Source organism: Apium graveolens, unplaced genomic scaffold (genome assembly GCF_009905375.1).
Source record: "Apium graveolens cultivar Ventura unplaced genomic scaffold, ASM990537v1 ctg5402, whole genome shotgun sequence".
In the NCBI taxonomy this organism is placed as follows: domain Eukaryota; kingdom Viridiplantae; phylum Streptophyta; class Magnoliopsida; order Apiales; family Apiaceae; genus Apium; species Apium graveolens.
This window is the reverse complement of record NW_027418963.1, coordinates 15,050-34,524: the sequence shown is the minus strand read 5'-3', so window position 1 is coordinate 34,524 and position 19,475 is coordinate 15,050. Positions and strand designations below refer to the sequence as shown.

Below are 19,475 nucleotides of genomic sequence, written 5' to 3'. Positions count from 1 at the left end.
ACATATGTTAAATAATATCAAAACACTTTACATATGAGATTTGAAATTCATTTCGATTTTTAATTGCAATAAATACATTATTAAGTTTTAAGAGTATTTGATAAGTAGATCATGGGTATTACAATTTAATACTTGTATAACACTATTTTTTTTTACTTTTAATAACCAAATAAAAAAATAACTCTTGAATCATATTATATTCCTCCATTTCGGTTATTATGATTTAATATAGATAACTAAAATCATGACCATGTATGTATTACTTGGCCAATCCTCTCACCAATCTTTAAACATTCCATGTAAAATCATGTAAGCAAGGTCTCTTACAAAAGGTGATATCAGTTTGGTGTAATATCTTCCACAATTCTATCATTTTATTAATGTGTACGACATTATTTAATTGACAATTTAATATCTATAATTATTTTTTATTACTCAATATATTATATTTGCATACTTTATTTAATTCATGGTGCACTCGATCTAAATTTTGTGAAATTATCAATTTCAAAAATATATGGATATGCAATTTAAATTTTTGAACTATTGTATTTTGAAAAGTTTTTTAAAAGATTCATAATGTTTAATGTTATTTAGTTTTGAATTTTTAAAAAATTAATAATATATGATTCAGATTTCAAATAATTTTGAAATCTTGTAATATTTAATGCAAAATCTAGAAAAAAATAGTTAAAAATTCAGTAAATTATTTATTTTGGAAAATTTTATGAAACTATAAATTTCGTTGAATTTTTATGATATAATTTAAAGCCGACTTTGATCTACTCTACATAAATTCTACTAGAATCATAAATATTAAATGAGTAATAATATAATAAAACTTATAAAATAATAATAAAATATTTCAAATTTAATTTAAAAATAGAATATAGCCATCTATCGATATGTGCAAAATAAATCAGATACCAAGAATAAACTTGATAGTTTTCTTTCTCTAACTTTTTAAATTTGAAATATATTTTGAAAACATGATAATATTTGAATTTTGGAAAAATACGATTTGACATAATTTATAGAACTTTTCAATGTTATGATTTCTCAATTAATTTAACAAAATAAACATGAAAATTTAAAAAATATAATTTTGTGTTATAATTAATATTCTTTCAAAATCTCAGTACCTAGTTGTCAATATTTTAATAATTTCATATAAATAAATCAATTATGTTGAGGAAGATAATTATACTTTTTTGCAAAAATGATTTCATTTGTTTCTTACGATCATAGAAACATTCATATTCAAATTTCAAAATAAAAAATTTCAAAGAAAAATCCAAATAAATATACACACTTGCGAGGATAACCATCTCTGATAACCATCAGGCTTCAAAATTCCAATCAACGATCTAAAATTTATCCACGTCCTCACAATTTTCATAACAAAAGTTAGCGATCCGTGTGACCTCTAACTGAGCAATCAGAATTCAAGATATTATTCCTCTAGGACTATAAATACCAGATGAAAAAAGCACAATCAATCATATTAGTTCATAATTGAGCTTTTTACGGCATATGATATCAGTCATATCATTTCCTTTCAATTTTAGCTAAGCTCGAGATCTGTTAACCGACGGCAAAGGGGAAGAAAGCTCCGACCAGCAACCCAAATCTGCCAAAAATGTTTCTCGTCCTCATTTTGTGGTACAACGGACATATCTCTCTCTCTCTCTATTATAATATCAATTTGTTTTTAATGTTTTTAATTTGATGATTTATCAATTGAATTTTGGTTTGAAATGTTGAATTGCAGATGATCAAGGACGCTCTATTAGCATTGAAAGAGAAAGGATGCTCGAGTCCTTATGCTATCGGTAAATACATCCAGGAGAAGCAGAAGTCTTCATTGCCAGCTAATTTTCGAAAGATTCTTGGTCAGCAATTGAAGAACTCTGCTGCAAAAGGAAAGCTGATCAAGGTGAAGGCCTCGTATAAGTTAGCGGACACTGTTAAGAAGGCTGTGAGTGCAATGAAAATTGGTGAACATGCAAAAAACAATGAAGATGCTGCTCCGCCGGACAGTGAAGGCTGGTACTGTGAAAGATGGTACGTGCTGTGAAGGCTGGTGCTGCTAAGCCGAAGAAAGCAGCTGTTGCTAAGAACGCGAAGAAGGCTGTTGATGCTGCTGTTGTTGCTCCTTCTCCTGTTAGGAAAGCAAAGAAGGCCGGAGCTTGAGTAGGGCTAGAGTAGTTTGTATAGGTTAATAAGATTGTAAAATGTTTTACATTTTGATATTGGTTGGATTGTGAAGCAAAATATAGTGGAATCAATATATATTTAAAGTTTTAAGAACCATATTAATTTTCTGTTTTTTTCGATACTTTCTTGGTGTTTAGTATTTGTTATAAACAATACAAAAAATAAGGTTAAATACAACTGATTTAAATTCGAACGGCGTTAAATTCGACCGCGGATGGTCGAATCCTTTGGACACGCCTAAATTCAACCGGACTCGGTCGAATTCAAATGGTCGTATTTAAATGGTCGTATTTACAACCAATTTTAACTGAAAACGGTCGAAATTAAATTGGTCGAATTTAGCCCCTAAATTCGACCAAATTTTTTAAAAAAATCAAAACACCAATTCAAGACTAGTAGTTGTACTAGTCAAACTGGTATTTGACTTTTTATCTCTATGTCTTATCTAAACTATATCACATGTTTATATATTATTATATTTACTTAGTTTATTTTTTCATACTATATTTTGATTTTTTTTAATTATTTAAAGTTTAGTAAATATATAAAGAAAAATATGTGAATGAGAGAGAATACAATTTATCCAAATATTAAATTTTAGTTCTTGAAAAAATAATTATGTTGGACTGAGGCAACATGTTTTACTTTATTAATAGTTAGTGGGCCAAAATAATTTTGTGATACATAAAATTAGAAAAAAGCAAAGCGCAACCCAAATACTAGGTAGTTGTACTAGTCAAACTGATGTTTGACTGTTAAAATGGCAAATCAAATAAAATTGTTTTCATCTGAAATTTTCGTTATATCACTAATATATATATATATATATATATTGACATTAGAACGGTTGGATCGATGTATAATATTTATAAAAAAATCAAAACACCAATTGAGGACTAAACATTATTTGGTTGTACTAGCTGATGATCGACTTTTAAAATGGAAAACACAATAAAATTATTTTGATCTGAAATTTTCGTTATATCACTAATTTATATATCTATTTATATTCATATGGTTGGATCGATGAAATGTATTTTTTTTTAAAATTAAAACACCAATTTAGGATTAAACACTATGTAGTTGTACTAGTCAAACTGATATTTGACTTTTAAAATGTAAAACCAAATAAAATTATTTTGATCTGGAACTTTGTTTATATCACTAATATGTATATCTATCGAAATCCATAAGGTTGGATCGATGATAAATATTTTTAAAAAAATCGAAATACCAATTCAGGACTAAACACTATGTATTTGTACTAGTCAAACTGATGTTTGACTTTTAAAATATTAAACCAAATAAAATTATTTTGATATGAAACTTTGGTTATATCACTAATATATATATATATATTGACATCCATACGTTTGGATTGATAAATTTAAAAAAAACACCAATTTATGACAAACACTAGTTAGTCGTACTAGCCAAACTGATGCATCACTCTTAAAATGGAAAACCAAATTAAATTATTTTGATATGAAATGTTGGTATATCACTAATATATATATAATTAAATTTAAATTACGTTTACAAAATCGAATTTAGGGATTTCCAAACCTAGAATGTTCCTTATATTCAAATAAATATTAAAAAGTCCCACCGTACGGATATTAAAATGAATTCAAAAAATAATATATGAACTTTTTAAATATTTTTTAATCATCAGACCTTGATTATTTTCACCAATAAGATATAATTAAACTTTATACTAAATTTCACTACACATTAACATCGGTGGAATTTATGATAAAATCAGCCAAAATCATGATTCATTCTTTTTTTCTTAAAATGATGTATTGTTAAAATAAGATTTTGTAAAATTTTAGTTCTAGCATAAAATAATAATATTAAATTAATTTACACAAAAATAAGATCTAAATCATAATAATTAAAACAAATATAATTAACAAGGGCTTAATTAAATCAAAGCCCAGCCCATTATCACAAACCTTAGCCATTTATCATTTATATCTAAAACCATCACAAACAGAACCAATTGATGTGGCCGCCTCATCTTCGATTTACAATTTTCTCTGTCCTCCTATTTCGACTTCCCCACATTCACCATCCCCTCCTCCTCTCACATTCATCTTATATTCTCATATACTATCATCAGATTGGCTTTTGACTGAAAGCTATGGAGTCGAAATCCAATGCAGAGATGATGAAGAAGAGCAAGAGATTGATTAAAAATGACGAGAAGATGAAGAAGATGAAGTGCGGAGAATGAATTGAATCTGTAAAAAGAAGAGGAGGGTTTGCGAGAGGTAGGGGTGGGGAGTGTGTGCGAGAGAGGTAGGTGAGGCTGGAGTTGCTCGTTGGAAGTTCGGGCGGAGGAGGCGGAGATGCGGCGGCGACGGTGGTGATTGATCCGTTAGTGATTGCGTTGAGGAGTTTATGGAGCAGTATGTAGGTAGGTTTATGAGTTGTGCTAAGAAGATTGGGGGACAAGTTGAGAAACAACCCTTTTGTTGAATTTTGTTATTTGCTCTGTTTTTAATTATTGTTTGAATTTTTTAAGAGTTTGTTCAAGATGTTGCACAAATTATATCTTAATTCGAATTGAATTAAGTTATGAATAGACTTGTTTGTATTGGAATTTTAGTCTATACCAGCTGTGTTAGTTATAGTGTTTGTGTTAGTTATAGTTTTTGTAAGTTAAATGACTTGCGGAGAGAGAGATTGAGAGTCTGTTGATGTGCTGAGGTTATTTTGTAATGTTTGCTGGTGAAAGGGCTTGTGCAGAGATAGAGAGAGATTGTTTGATATGATACGGTTATTTATAATGTTTGAAAATTAAATGACTGATGTACAAAGATAGATTATAATGAAATAAGTTTTGAGTTGAATTGGGTTATCGGAATATGCTCAGAATTTTAGCAAACTCACCGGTTCTGGAAATTTTTCAGTTTCCGATGAGATTTTTTTAAAAAAATAGTTTTAATTAATTCAACCGAAATCAGTTAAATTTAGAATTTTTATTTTTGACCGGATAAGGTCAAATTTAACGTAATTAGCCGGTCGAATTTAGTTAAATATGAAGGAACTCCTAAATTCGACTCCCTTTATTACAACCGATTCAAAATTGGCCGAACTAAGTTAAATTCGACCGCACGCGATCGAATTTAGCCTTTTTTCTTGTAGTGAAATTTGCATCTTTTTCTGAATTATTATTATCCTGGTGCCATGGTTGTGCTTTATTACTAGTTTAAATGACTTTACCATAAGCAATTGCTATATGAAAAACAAGCCCATAGCTTCACCTTGCAATCATTTTGTTTTGGACTAATCCCAACTTATAAATGGCGAAATCATAGCATCAAACTCCAACTTTTGCCATGCCACTTGTTTTGATGAGCCATTTAAACAAACTGCCAAATACCCATTTTACTATGAAAACGTGTTTGGCCAAAATTTAGAAGTCGAACACTTCGAGGGGTTTTTTTATAAGACACACATTTACAATTACAATTTTGCACACTCGGAGTAACTCCAAATGCATATAATTCTTTCACTAAATTTAGTAGAGAAAAATGTCTATTGTATTTACTCACCGGAGTTACTATAGTGTATCATAATGGTAGATTTATAGTTTTTCAATCAAAGTTTGAAATTATAAAAATGCCACTCTTACATTAAATACATTATAAGTACAACTCTTACTAGTAAACTACAATGCCAAAGTCATAGCTTCTCAACAATAAAGTGGTTGGGAGGTAAGCAAATTTCATTTTTCTTTTGTCAGTAATCAATGAATTCATTGATAAATTGTATTCAGAATATAATTAACGAAGATAGAGCATATCTTTCATTCAAAAAGTGTTTATCATCTTACCGAAGGTCATGCATAGATGTACCCGAAATCTTAGATAATAAAACCTTAATATCTGAAGTATTCAAACCCGCAAAAAGGCCTCGTTAAAACCTCCAAGAATAAAAATCAATAGAAAAAAAGATGAAGGAGTAAAAAAGAGTTCCCAGATCAAATTACATTCTACACAAGGCTAATAAAACTAGTGTCTTCCGCTAGAGGTAAAAATTGCTCGTGTCATCAAAATTTGTAGTTAAGTTGCATTGTACTCTGAAATCCTTGGCTATATGGTTGTGCTTTAAAATTTGAAACCCTTCCCATTATCTAGAAGTGCACCATATCATCAAAATTGGAGCAAAATTATCTTGTACTCTTGTAGCTAATCATTTTAGAGTCTTATAATAAAACACTCATTTATGTTTTTTCAAACATCCTGAAAATGAGAACAAAACAAATAAGGATAATATTTTAGAATAAAAAATATTATATCTAACCAAAGAAAATTTTTAGTTAGACACAAAAAGCCAATAAATTGACACACGATTGCCTCTAAAAAGCCAAAATTATGCGACTAATAAGTCACCCATAAAAGTTACACTAACAAACCATTAATGGCACAAAACCCTCTTAAAGGTAACATACTTATATTATATTATCAAACTAATACAAATTGTTTGTGCTCTTTATAAGAGATCATTTTGTCATATAAGCCACAAGATGTATATATCTATAATAATACAGGAGTCATGTTTAGCCTCTTACATTATTTTTTAGTTTCAACACACAGTTATGTATAAAAAATAATAAAAATAACCATTATTAAAATTAATCAAAATAATCATTTCAAAAAAGTGGTCAATTTTTAGCCAATTGGATACTTCACCAACAAAATGGGTATCACAATTTATATAAGATACATTACTAGTAGTTGGATGTTTCATATATACGATATTTTATTGACAGTTGGGTATCTCATGTATATTGTCGATTGTGTATCCCTAAGGTTATTAGCCAAAATTCTGAAACTAGTAATTTATGATTAATTCTTCATGGCGATGATGGATACAAAAGATATTCCTAGGACATTTCTCTATTATTTTTATTAGTAGTCTATTATCCGGTCATATTTTTTTCCACGACGCATTTCTTAATTTGAGAATAAATAGAGACACGAAATGCATCTTTCTAGTTTTTGCCCATATTTTTATAAGACACACTTTTTTAATTACAATTTTGGGCTACTTGGAGTAACTCCAAATACATATAGTTCATTCCCTAAATAAATAGAGAAAAATTCCTATTGTATTTGCTAACTGGAGTTACATGTATATAGTATATTATAATGATAAATTTATAATTTTTCAGTCAAATTATATAATTACAAAAATGCTACTCGTACATTTATATTAAAAATATTTTATATCTCATTTAAGTTATGTATGCGTAAATATTATAAATATTAAGCTGAATTTAATATATCTTTTTATATTCATTATTTATGTAATTTTTATTATCAAAAAGTACCTTATTAGCAAAGTGAAAGAAAAGGTTGTGATTATTTTTTATTTAATTATTATTGTAACATCCCGTATCGATTAGAAAAAGTATTACGATTTTATAAGTATTAAATATATTATAATTACAACTTTTATAATAAAATATAACCCCAAAGTCATACTTTTTCAACACTAAAGTGGTTGGGAGGTTAGCAAGTTTCTACTTATATCGTATTACCAAACTAATACAAACTATTTATGCTTTTATAAGAGATCATTTTATTATCATGTAAAGCACAAGATGTATATATCTATGATAATACTGGAGGAGTAGTGTTTATCCTATTATATTATTTTTTTCAGTTTCAACCAAGGTAGTATGTAGAAAAAATGACAGAAATAACCATTTTTTTAAATTAATCAAAATAAACATTCCGTAAAAAATGGCCAATTTTAGCCCATTAAATACTTCACTGACAATTGGGTATCCAAAAATATATAAGATACTTTACTGGTAGTTGGATATTTCATATAAGGGATATTCCATTAATAGTTGGGTATCTCATGTATAGTGTCGGTTGGGTATCATAAAGGATAAAATTAACCAAAATTCTGCACCAATAATTCTTTTTTTATTTTATATAGAAATTGGTTATTCTTGTACTTCACCCTAGTATATACTATATTATAGTCTATCGATTTCTACAACAAAACATAGCAATAGCTAATGTATACTAGATTGATTGCTAGCTTTTTTGGACTAGACTGTGGTGAGTTGTTGGGTTCGGTATCTATTCGATTGTGGGTCCGTAATTTTTTTATGATTGTATATGTAAAATTAAGTTTAAAATCATAATTTGGTTGAAATTATATATGTTTTATTTAATGATTTACTAACTGAATTTTGGTTTGAAATATTGAAATGATCAATGACGCTTTGCTAGCATTAAAGGAGAAAGGAGATTCAAGCCCTTACGCAATTAGTAAATATATTGAGGAGAAGCGGATGGCACTTCGCCAACGAATATCAGTAAGATACTAGGAATTGAAGTAATCTGCTACAAAAGAAAGCTCTTCAAGGTTCAGGCTTCGTACAAGTTATCAGACGCTATTAATAAATAAACTAAAGGTTTCTAAGATCCTAATTGCTAAGAAGAAAGTGGAGTAGGTGAAGAAAACTGGTATTGCTGCTTTTAAGCCTGCAAAGAAATCGGAGTCTCTCATGTGAAGAAACCATCCAGTTACAAAGCAGCCTAAGTCCAACAAGTCTCCGGTGAAAAAAGGTGAAAAAAGCTGAAAAGGTTGCGACAAAAATAAGGTTAACAGTGGTTTTGGTTTGTGATGTGGTTTTTTATGTATTGTTGGAATTATGATTCAGAATTGTAAGTAAAATATTGATAAGATAATTTTATTTTAATGCTGATTTATTAATGTAGAAATATTAATAATTGATTAGGTTATTCATGTGATACTAGTCAAGTAAGTTTGTCTATATAAATCTTTATATAATGAGAATTGTGATGAATAAAGTTATAAGTTTGCACCAAATATTATATCATTTTCCCTCTTGTATTGAAAATAACATGATGTATAAACCAATGTTTATTTTGAAATGCGTTTTTTTATGTTGATGATCAGTATGGTAGAAGCTATATATAAGGTTGTGGAATGTTTTATATTTTGTCATGGATGGCTTGAAGCAAATTAGTGGTGAAATAATACATTCCTCCATTGTGATTGATTAGTATTTCATGTCATGTTTTCTATCACTAGCATATTGCCAAGTTTTATCACAAATAGAAATGGGATTGAAGTTAAATGTATCTTTCTAGTTTTGGTCCATATTTTGATGTAAAATTCCTTAGATTCTACTAAGTGTCTAAGAATAAGAAATAGATAAAGGTATCCAAAATATAAGTATGTACAATTAAAATTCCTTAGCTCTCGTACAATATTAAACGACTATAACACCCAAAATTATAATTTTTTTGTAAAAACCACTAAATATGTGATAAGCTCCTAACACATACTTCTCTTTTTATGATTGACTTGCTGAATATATGTTTATATATGGTAAAAAAAAGTTCTTCTTTATCTGAAGAAATATTCTTAGTATTAAATAACCACATCCTTCTTGGTAAGCAAGTTATATGATAAAGAAGATATGGTCCTGGCCTGGTGGGCATGACACAATTTATACAACCATAACTTGTGACTTCACAATCTTTTTTATCTATTTCAAACTTGACAGAGAATTCAAAGTTTCCCTTTCACCATGTAGCCTAGCCTTATTCCAGTATTGTACTTACTATAGAAAGATGTTATATGCTCAAATTAGATTTGATGCGACATGATCATGTTTTATTTATAGTTCTTGTTGAGATTTTAAGTGCTTAGTTCTTGTATATCTCTTATCTTGAAAAACAATTATATGCATTCTTATTTGGTGTTTAACGGTATCTTAATCTAAACACGTAACAACAACTCTATTGAGAATATAAGTGTTAGCTTATATCAATGGGGACTTTTCAAATGGACTTTCTTGATATCCCGTTAACATGAAAGCTTTTGGACCGAGAAAATTTATGATTAATTCTTCATTGCGATCATGGATACGAAAGATATTCCCAGGACATTTCTCCATTATTTATATTAGTAGTCTATTAATCGGTCATGTTCTTTTACCACGGGCAAATTACCTAATTTGAGCATAAATGGAAATAGGAAATGCATCTTTCTAGTTTTTTCCCACATATTAAAATCAAATATTATTAGATTTGATTAATAAAAAAACCCAGGGATCTGCTACTAACTTGTTTGTGTATATAATCATATATATCTAATACTCCATTATCGTTTTAAGGAGTAGGAAATTGATAAAGGTGTCTAGAACATGAGCATATAGCCATATATGTTTGTAGAAAACTTTAAGTTGCAAGTAGTTCACTTAACGTCTGATATACTCTTAAAAATATTTTTCTCCCTTAGTTTGATTCACTTACCGTACATCTTTCATATGTAAAGTTATATTCTTAATATTAAATAAATGCATTGTTTTGGTGTGTATTGATAGATACCCATATAAAAGGAAGTACTAGATATACGGGGACAACTATAACATTTTAAGGAAAGTGATAAATAGTGTAGAATTGTGGAATTAAGGGTAAGCAAAAAAATCAAAAAACTGAAACCGAATAAAAAAACTGAAAACCCAAAATGAATAAAATCGAAACTCACAAAAATCAAAAAAAAATTGTAACTGAGCCGAACCGATGGAACGGTTTGATACCATTACGGTTTTACCCCTGTACCCGAACCGAAAAACCAAACCGCTTATATTAATTTTAAAATTATTAAAATACATTATACATGTATTTATTTATTTTATATATGAGTATATCAAACTTATACCACTGTTATATTAGAATTTGAAAAAAGTTCTGGATATGATAGTTCATAGTGTATAGACCATGAATCTTTGGTTTAAAAATGCTAATACTATTAAGGCATTTGCAGAGCTGCAGTAGTACTAATAGTAATATATATCCCTCAATAAACATCATGTATGTGGTCTATTAAAGTTTTGTTTTAGTTACTCTAAATTAGTAGAATTTCATTTCGGTGCTAGATTAGTCCATGATTGTTGATTTGTAAAAAATATAATAACTGCAAGTCCACAGTGTTTAGTTGTAGCAATCACATATCGATCCACAGAGACTATAAATTTTCAAAATCCTAACAATTTAAATCAGGTAAACTAGACAATAAGATTTGGGAGGAGTTCCAATTAACTTAATTAGCAAATAAATCAAATATTATGGAAAACCTCGGAATTTGAATCCATTAATCAATCACAATTAACATCAACAATCCCTAAAGTCAATTATCTTTTCTTTACAAAAATAATGTATATCAATTAACGAGACAAGCATATACTATGAAACTTGTTATGTAACAATGACCCATCAAAATTTCATGAGAGTTAATTAATAGGAACGAGAAGATATCAAAGCAATTAATTTAACTTTATCTTCATCCTAGGGAACAAATTTAGCTACACGTGATAAAAAGATAAGTAAAACAAAAAACTAACAAAATTCTAGCTCTAAATTAATGTTCTAGGTGTTGGGAGTGTAAAATACAAGAAAAGATACATATATATAAGGAAAATATGAGGGCTTGGGTCTTGAAATATCAAATCCTGCTTAGGATATATTTCCTTCTTTTCATTTTTCTTCTCCAGCATGTATTCCATATTTCCTCCAATTCCTTTGACTTCAAGAATAGTCAACCTCCTTCCTTATTTGCACCTTTTACAGCTCAAATTCAGATTTTATTAATTTTTCTACAAAACTAAATAAAATAATTTATTTATTAATAAAATAGGTAATAAAAAAATGCTAAATATGGACCTATCAATTGTGAATCTCCTAGGAGGTTACTTTTACAATGGTAATTATTTATGTAATAATGCAATAGCACTTATATACCATCAAAGATGGGGTTAACCGGCTACGTAATATTTAGTAATATTCATTTTTGTTTTTAAATGAAATCTCAAAAGGTAAAATGGCATTTATAATTTTTTCAGCATTGTATTAAACAAATAAATTTTAAAAAAGTAAAAACTAAAAAACCGTAACAGATAAACGGTTAACCGAACCGAAAATAACTGAATAGAGTGGTTTAATTACGGTTAATAACTAGAAATCGAACCGACTTACATGGTTTGATAACGATTTTTAGTAAAAACCAAGACGACGAACCATGCACACCTCTATGTGGAATGTTCTCATATTGGTTTGCTTTGGGTTTTTTCTCAACAGTACTAAGGCGATGATTTAAGTATGATATCATTGTTGTGTTGGTTGACTTGGAAAGTACAGAAACAATGAGTATTCACTACAAGAATATAAACCTAAATACAACTGCATAAATTCAACCAGTCTAAATTCGACTGAATCCGGTCGAATTTATGGTCAACCTGAATGTTTGACTAGGCATGGCTAAATTCAATCGCCAGCGGTCGAATTTAAATTCGGTTGAAACATTGCGGTTGAATTTAGTAATAAATTCAACCAGTATTTTTGTGCGGTCGAATTTAGTCTTGTCAAAAAATGAAGGGAATTTTCCCTCCAATTAAATTATTTTACGCTCCTAGATTCAATTTCTAGCGGTCAAATTTAGCCTTACCTAATGGAGGGATATTTTCCCCCTTTTTTTTGTTTGAATTTACTCAAATGGCAAAAAAATAACCAAATATAAAATAAATAAAAATCAGTTGAAATAAATAAATTGATTGCAAGCGATTGAATTTAGTAAACAAAAAAAATAAAAAACAAAATTTTAAAAAATCAAAACTTAAATTTTGGAATAATAACTAGTTAGCTATATTAGTAAAACTGAAACTTGATTATTAAAATGACAAACCAAATAAAATTATTTTGATGTGAAATTTTGGTTATAGTGCTAATTTATATATCTATTGACATCCATACGGTTGGATCGTTGAAAAATATTTAAAAAAAAAATCAAACACCAATTTTGGAATCAACAATAGTTAGTTGTATTAGTCAAACTGAAGCTTGACTTTTAAAATGACAAACCAAATAAAATTATTTTGATGAAAAATTTTAATTATATCACTAATATATATATATATATATATATCTTTTGACATCCATACGCTTGGATCGTTGTAAAATATTTTTAAAAAAATCGAAACACCAATTCAGGATTAAACACTAGTTAGTTGTACTAGTTAAACTGAAACTTGACTTTTAAAATGACAAGCCAAATAAAATTATTTTGATGTTAAATTTTGGTTATATCACTCATATATATATATATATATATATATATATATATATCGACATCCATATGGTTGGGTCTTTGAAAAATATTTTTAAAAAAATCTAAACACCAATTCTGGAATAAACAGCAGTTAGTTGTACTAGTTATACTAAAGCTTGACTGTTAAAATGACAAACCAAATAAATTTATTTTGATATGAAATTTTGGTTATATCACCAATATATATATTTATTGACATCCATACAGTTGGATCATTGAAAAATATTTTAAAAAATATTGAAACGCCAATTCTGGAATAAACACTAGTTAGTTGTACTAGTCAAACTGAAATTGACTGTTAAAATGGCAAACCAAATAAAATTATTTTGATATAAAATTTTGGTTATATCACTCATATATATCTATTGACATCCATACCTTTGGATTGTAGAAAAATATTTTTAAAAAAATCGAAACACCAATTCCGGAATAAACACCAATTATTTGTACTAGTTAAACAGAAGCTTGACTGTTAAAATGACAAACCAAAAAAATTATTTTGATATTAACTTATGGTTACATCACTAATATATATATATATCAATTGACATCCATACTTTTGGATCTTTAAAAAATATTTTAAAAAATTGAAACACCAATTTTGGAATAAACACTAGTTAGCTGTATTAGTCAAACCGAAGCTTAACTGTTAAAATGGCAAACCAAATAAAAATATTTTGATATAAAATTTTGGTTATATCACTCATATATATCTATTGACATCCATACGGTTGGATCATTGAAAAATATTTTAAAAAATATTGAAACACCAATTCTGGAATAAACACTAGTTAGTTGGACTAGTCAAACTGAAATTGACTGTTAAAATGGCAAACCAAAAATATTATTTTGATATAAAATTTTGGTTATATCACTCATATATATATCTATTGACATTCATATGGTTGGATCAATGAAAAATATTTTAAAAAATATCGAAACACCAATTCTGGAATAAACACTAGTTAGTTGTACTAGTCAAACTGAAATTGACTGTTAAAACGGCAAACTAAATTAAATTATTTTGATGTACAATTTTGGTTATATCACTCATATATATATCTATTAACATCCATATGGTTGGATCATTGAAAAATATTTTTTAAAAAAAAGCGAAACACCAATTCTGGAATAAACATCAAATTAGTTATACTAGTCAAATTGAAGCGTGACTATTAACATGGCAAACCAAATAAAATTATTTTGATTTGAAATTTTAGTTATATCACTAATATATATATATATATATATATAAATTGACATCCATACGATTGGATCGTTGAAATTTTTTTTTTTAAATCGAAATACCATTTTCTGGAATAAACACTAATTTGTTGTACGAGTCAAACTCAAGTTTGACTATTAAAATGGCAAACCAAATAAAATTATTTTGATATAAAATTTTGGTTATATTACTAATACATATAAATTGACATCCATACGGTTGGATTGTTAAAAAATAATTTTTTAAAAATCGAAACACCATTTCTAGAATAAACACTAGTTTGCTTTACTAGTCAAACTCAAGCTTGACTATTAAAATGGTAAACCAAATCAAAATATTTTGATATAAAATTTTGGTTATATCACTATTATATATATAAATTGACATCTGTACGGGTGGATTGTTGAAATATATATATATATATATATATCTTTTGACATTCATATGGTTGGATCGTTGAAAAATATTTGAAGAAAAATCGAAAACACCAATTCTGGAATAAACACTAGTTAGTTGTACTAGTCAAATTAAAACTTCACTGTTAAAATGACAAATCAAATAAAATTATTTTAGTATGTAAAATTGGTTATATCAGTAATATATATAAATATAAATACACATCCATTCAGTTAAATCGAAAAATATTTTTTAAAAAAATCAAAATACCAATTCTAATAGTTGTACTAGTCAAACTGAGAAAATTTATGATAAAATTTACCAAAATCATAATTTCATATTTTAATTAAAATTAAGTTGTTAAGATATATTTATATATTATATTATTTTTTAAATAAAAATTTAATTAATTATTATATTTATGTCCTAAAATTAAAAAAGGAATTATATATTACAATCAATTCAATTTATTTAAAAAAAATCAATTCGATGAGGAGTAAATTATATGTTTAATGGGTCAGGGCCTATATGGACAAGCTGGGAAAGCATTAATAATTTGTAAATCAAGCCCATTCAAAAGGCTACATATTCTCTGTCTCAAAACCCTAATTTAGCAGCAGCTTTTCTCTCTCTTCTCTCTCTCTCCTCTATCTCCCTTTCTCTCTTTCTCTCTGGTTGAGCCTATTCTTATTATATATACACTAACTATGGGCAAAGATGATTGATGCTATTTTTTTGACACATCTTGTATGAGAAAAGACTTTGCTTTTCCTTGAGCACGTTCAGCAACACTTTTAGCCATATTTTTTTATTTGATTTTTGGTTATTTATTTGATATATAATGTTGATGTATATATGAATTATACGTATGCGAGTGCAATTGAAGGCAGCCTCTTTTACTCTCCTTATGAATTTGAAATGGTATATGGATCGATTATTGGCTTTTGTGTTTTGATGAGACTGTTCAGTTTGGTGATTGATGTAGTTTTTTTAATTTAGTTGTATGCTTATATATGGATATTTGGATGGTTTTTTTCCAATTTGATTTTGTGCGATTATTGTTATGTGTTTTGAGGATGTTGATGTTTTACAATTTGACTCATCGACTTATTACTAAGATTTCTTTCAACAAGCTAAGTAATGTTTTTAGGAGAGGTGCCTTTGGTGTTGTGTTTTCCGGATTGTGATAATTTTTTTTTGCTGAATTAGAATGGCGCTAACGATCTGGTTGGCCGGCGTTGGGAAATAGTACTTGCAGTGAGTTTATCGGTCCTAAAGGTTTCATAATTCACGGTGTCATTCAGTCAATTATTTCAATAGTATCAGATTATAGTTCTTCATGCTCTCGCTTCGCTTCTCAAAAGTCATGAGTCTAGGTCTATTTTAGCCGGATTTTTGAAGCTTGCCGGAATCTGGAATTTTTCCGATTCCGGCAAGATTTTTTTAATAAACCGGTGTTTGTTTATTCGTCTGGATGGGCTTGAATTTAATATCTTATGTTTGACAAGATACGGTCGAGTTTAATAATTGGGCGGGCTTTTTAAAATATTTCAAACATTTTAATTATTTTGGTGGGATTTTCAAATTTTAAGTGAAAAATCAATTTGGACCGACATCGATTGAATTTGACCGATCAAATTTAACGGTCGTATTTAACCAGTTGTATTTAGACGGTCGTATTTAGACTAAATACAACCGAATACTAAATATCACTCCCATATGTACGACTAGGTCCAAAACCGGTCGTATTTAGATACGGCTGGTTTTGGACCGGTTGTATTTAGCCGTGTTTCTTGTAGTGATCGGAAGCTGTAGAATTGGTCAATTCAGCAAAACCTCTCTTCAATCAATGGAAAAATGCTCAAGATAAAACCTTTGACACATCTCTTTGGTTCATGACACCAGTGGATGGTGCGTAGCATTAGACCGTACCAGATGAAAATACGATTAAACTAAATACTGACACGACACTATTTGCAGCTTCTTATTATTTTAGTTTTTCTAGAGTGGCTCGAGATTATGTAAGTGGACTGATTGAGGCTATAGAATGATGCAAGCAAGACAACATTTTATCATAAGTGGCCACGGAAGTGGCCACAGAAAAAGGCATCAGGAAAGCCTTGTAAGCCTTGAGTTGGATAAAAAAACAGTGGAGTAGCGTGGTAGTAAAAACAGATTTCAACTGGTCATACATGTAGGAATGGGCACGGGGGCACTTCGAGGTCGGGGAGTGGTGTCCCCGCCCCCAATCCCGATCCCAAAAACCGCGCTGAACCCCGATCCCTTCCCCGAACGGGGAACGGGAATCCTCACGGGTTTTTCAGGGAATTTAAATTTTTCATTAAAAAATAATAATGTTATTTATATTTTATATTTTATATTTTATATTTTTTAAAAAATAATAAAATACTAATTGATCACATGTAAATATATTGATATTATCTCATATTTTTAATATCAAATTATATCAAAATTTTATATAATACAAATAAACGGCAAATTTTAAATTATAAAAATATATTATATTATATTATAATGTAAAATAAAATATTGATCAATAAATTATAGATTATTTTAAATTTAAATAATATTATAAAATTTATCTATTTTTAATAATTAATTAGTAATATATATTATTTATTTATATACACAATCGGGGTCGGGGATCGGGGCGAGGAAACACTCATCCCCAATCCCGCCTTGATCACCGAAATCTTTATAAAATTCTCTATCATCCCCGCCCCGCCCCTAAAAAATTCCTTGAATCCCGACGTACATGAGTGTAAGGAGGTCTTGATGGAGTTAAAAGAACGTAAGGTGTCATTAAACTTTGTAAAACACTCTGTGAATCAAGTAGTTTACTATTTAGCAAGACTTACTCATTCGATAGTTGATTGTATTTTGCGAGTGGATAATGCACACTCGGATTTAATTAACGTATGTTTAAATATTTAATTATTGATAAGATTTTAGTTTCTTGGAAAAGAGGATATCATGCATAGCTTGACCTAACAGAACCGGATATGGTCTTTTCAATAGGGAGTTAATTACTTTCGATTTCAAAATAAAAAATGAAGAATTCTCATCAAGCATTTTAATCTTCATTTAATTCAAAGAAAATAATATTATGTTATTAATGTTTCTTAGCTTCTTTAATTTGTACATGAAATTATTCATGCACACATTTGTTTTCATCGAGACTTGAACCATGGACATCTTGTCACGATGAGAAGTATATATCCATTGTTTTATATAAGAGAATGTCCAATAGTATGTTTTTCTCCATGCTACATGTATAAAAGTTGTTGGGTGTCATTTTATATAAGAGTATATCCAATGGTGTGCTATATGATAAATGGTGTGCCTTACTATAATATTACTTGCCAAATTTAAAAAAGATTGGCAAAAAGATTGTGGCTCCTTGCCAAATTTAAAAATTGGCCGAAAGATTGTAGTTCCTTAACTATTCCCTTAACTATCTTGGATTTAGAGGGCTATTATTTTGTTCATTATATCAATTTTCAGTTTAAGGCTTGATTGCATTTTCGAAAATTCTCCGATGTGTCCTCTATCAATTTTCTTTGGGTAACAATTCAATATTTTCCTTACGTACAAATAAATATTTTTAATTAAAAAACTTATTCATTTATAAAATTTATAATGGAACCGTATATAAATTTTTTGTTTCCTTCGTCTTTAAAAGGTTATAAATAACTTGATATCTAACAATTTAATTTTTCTTTTTCGAAATGGTAACATGAAATTGAAAGAATGGAATGATGATGAGTTTTTTTTCCAAGATGACACTATTATAATAAGCGGGGAGGCGAGGTACTAGGGCCTTTATCCTCTTTTCCACCGAACGGTCTAAATTGATAAAACTCTATTATAAAATTTTGACAAAAACATAAAATAATTTAATTCCATCTCCCAAATATTATTTGGTCCCTCTAAAATATATTTCTAGTTTCATTCCTTGATAAGCCCCTAAAATATTTTCTAACTAAGCATGAATGTTGTCTAAGTTGATGATCGTAATTGCTGATTTTTAACTAAACATTGTGTTTTATAAAACTACCATACTAAGTTGCAACTCGAAACCATGTTATGATGACCTTGATGCAAAATCTTCCTTATATAAAGATATTCTTCAAATTAGATACATTTTATATTTAGATAGATTGGAATTGTATTACTTATAAGATATCTATAAATAGCTTGATATGCATAACTCGACCTAGAGAATCCTGAAATGGTCTTTTTATTGGCCAGCAGAATTACTTACGATTTTCAAGTAAATGTAGTAGAATTTAATTTGCAAAGCATTTCTATCTCGGTTATATAAACAGAAAATGATAATTTATTTTTATCTTAGATTATTTAGTGTGTGCGAGAACTCATACACACACTTGTCTCCACCAAGACTTAACCCTCAACATCTTATTATCGGTGGGAATTATCTATCAGA

General features: G+C 28.5%; 1 non-coding gene across 1 annotated transcript; it reads left to right on the top strand.

Annotated features, from left to right (window-relative positions):
• The first annotated feature begins 15,717 nt into the window (after positions 1–15,717).
• LOC141702643 (small nucleolar RNA snoR1) lies at positions 15,718–15,807 on the top strand. The gene has a single exon (XR_012567210.1). It is a non-coding gene; the product is annotated as a small nucleolar RNA snoR1 (small nucleolar RNA).
• Positions 15,808–19,475: the final 3,668 nt, after the last annotated feature.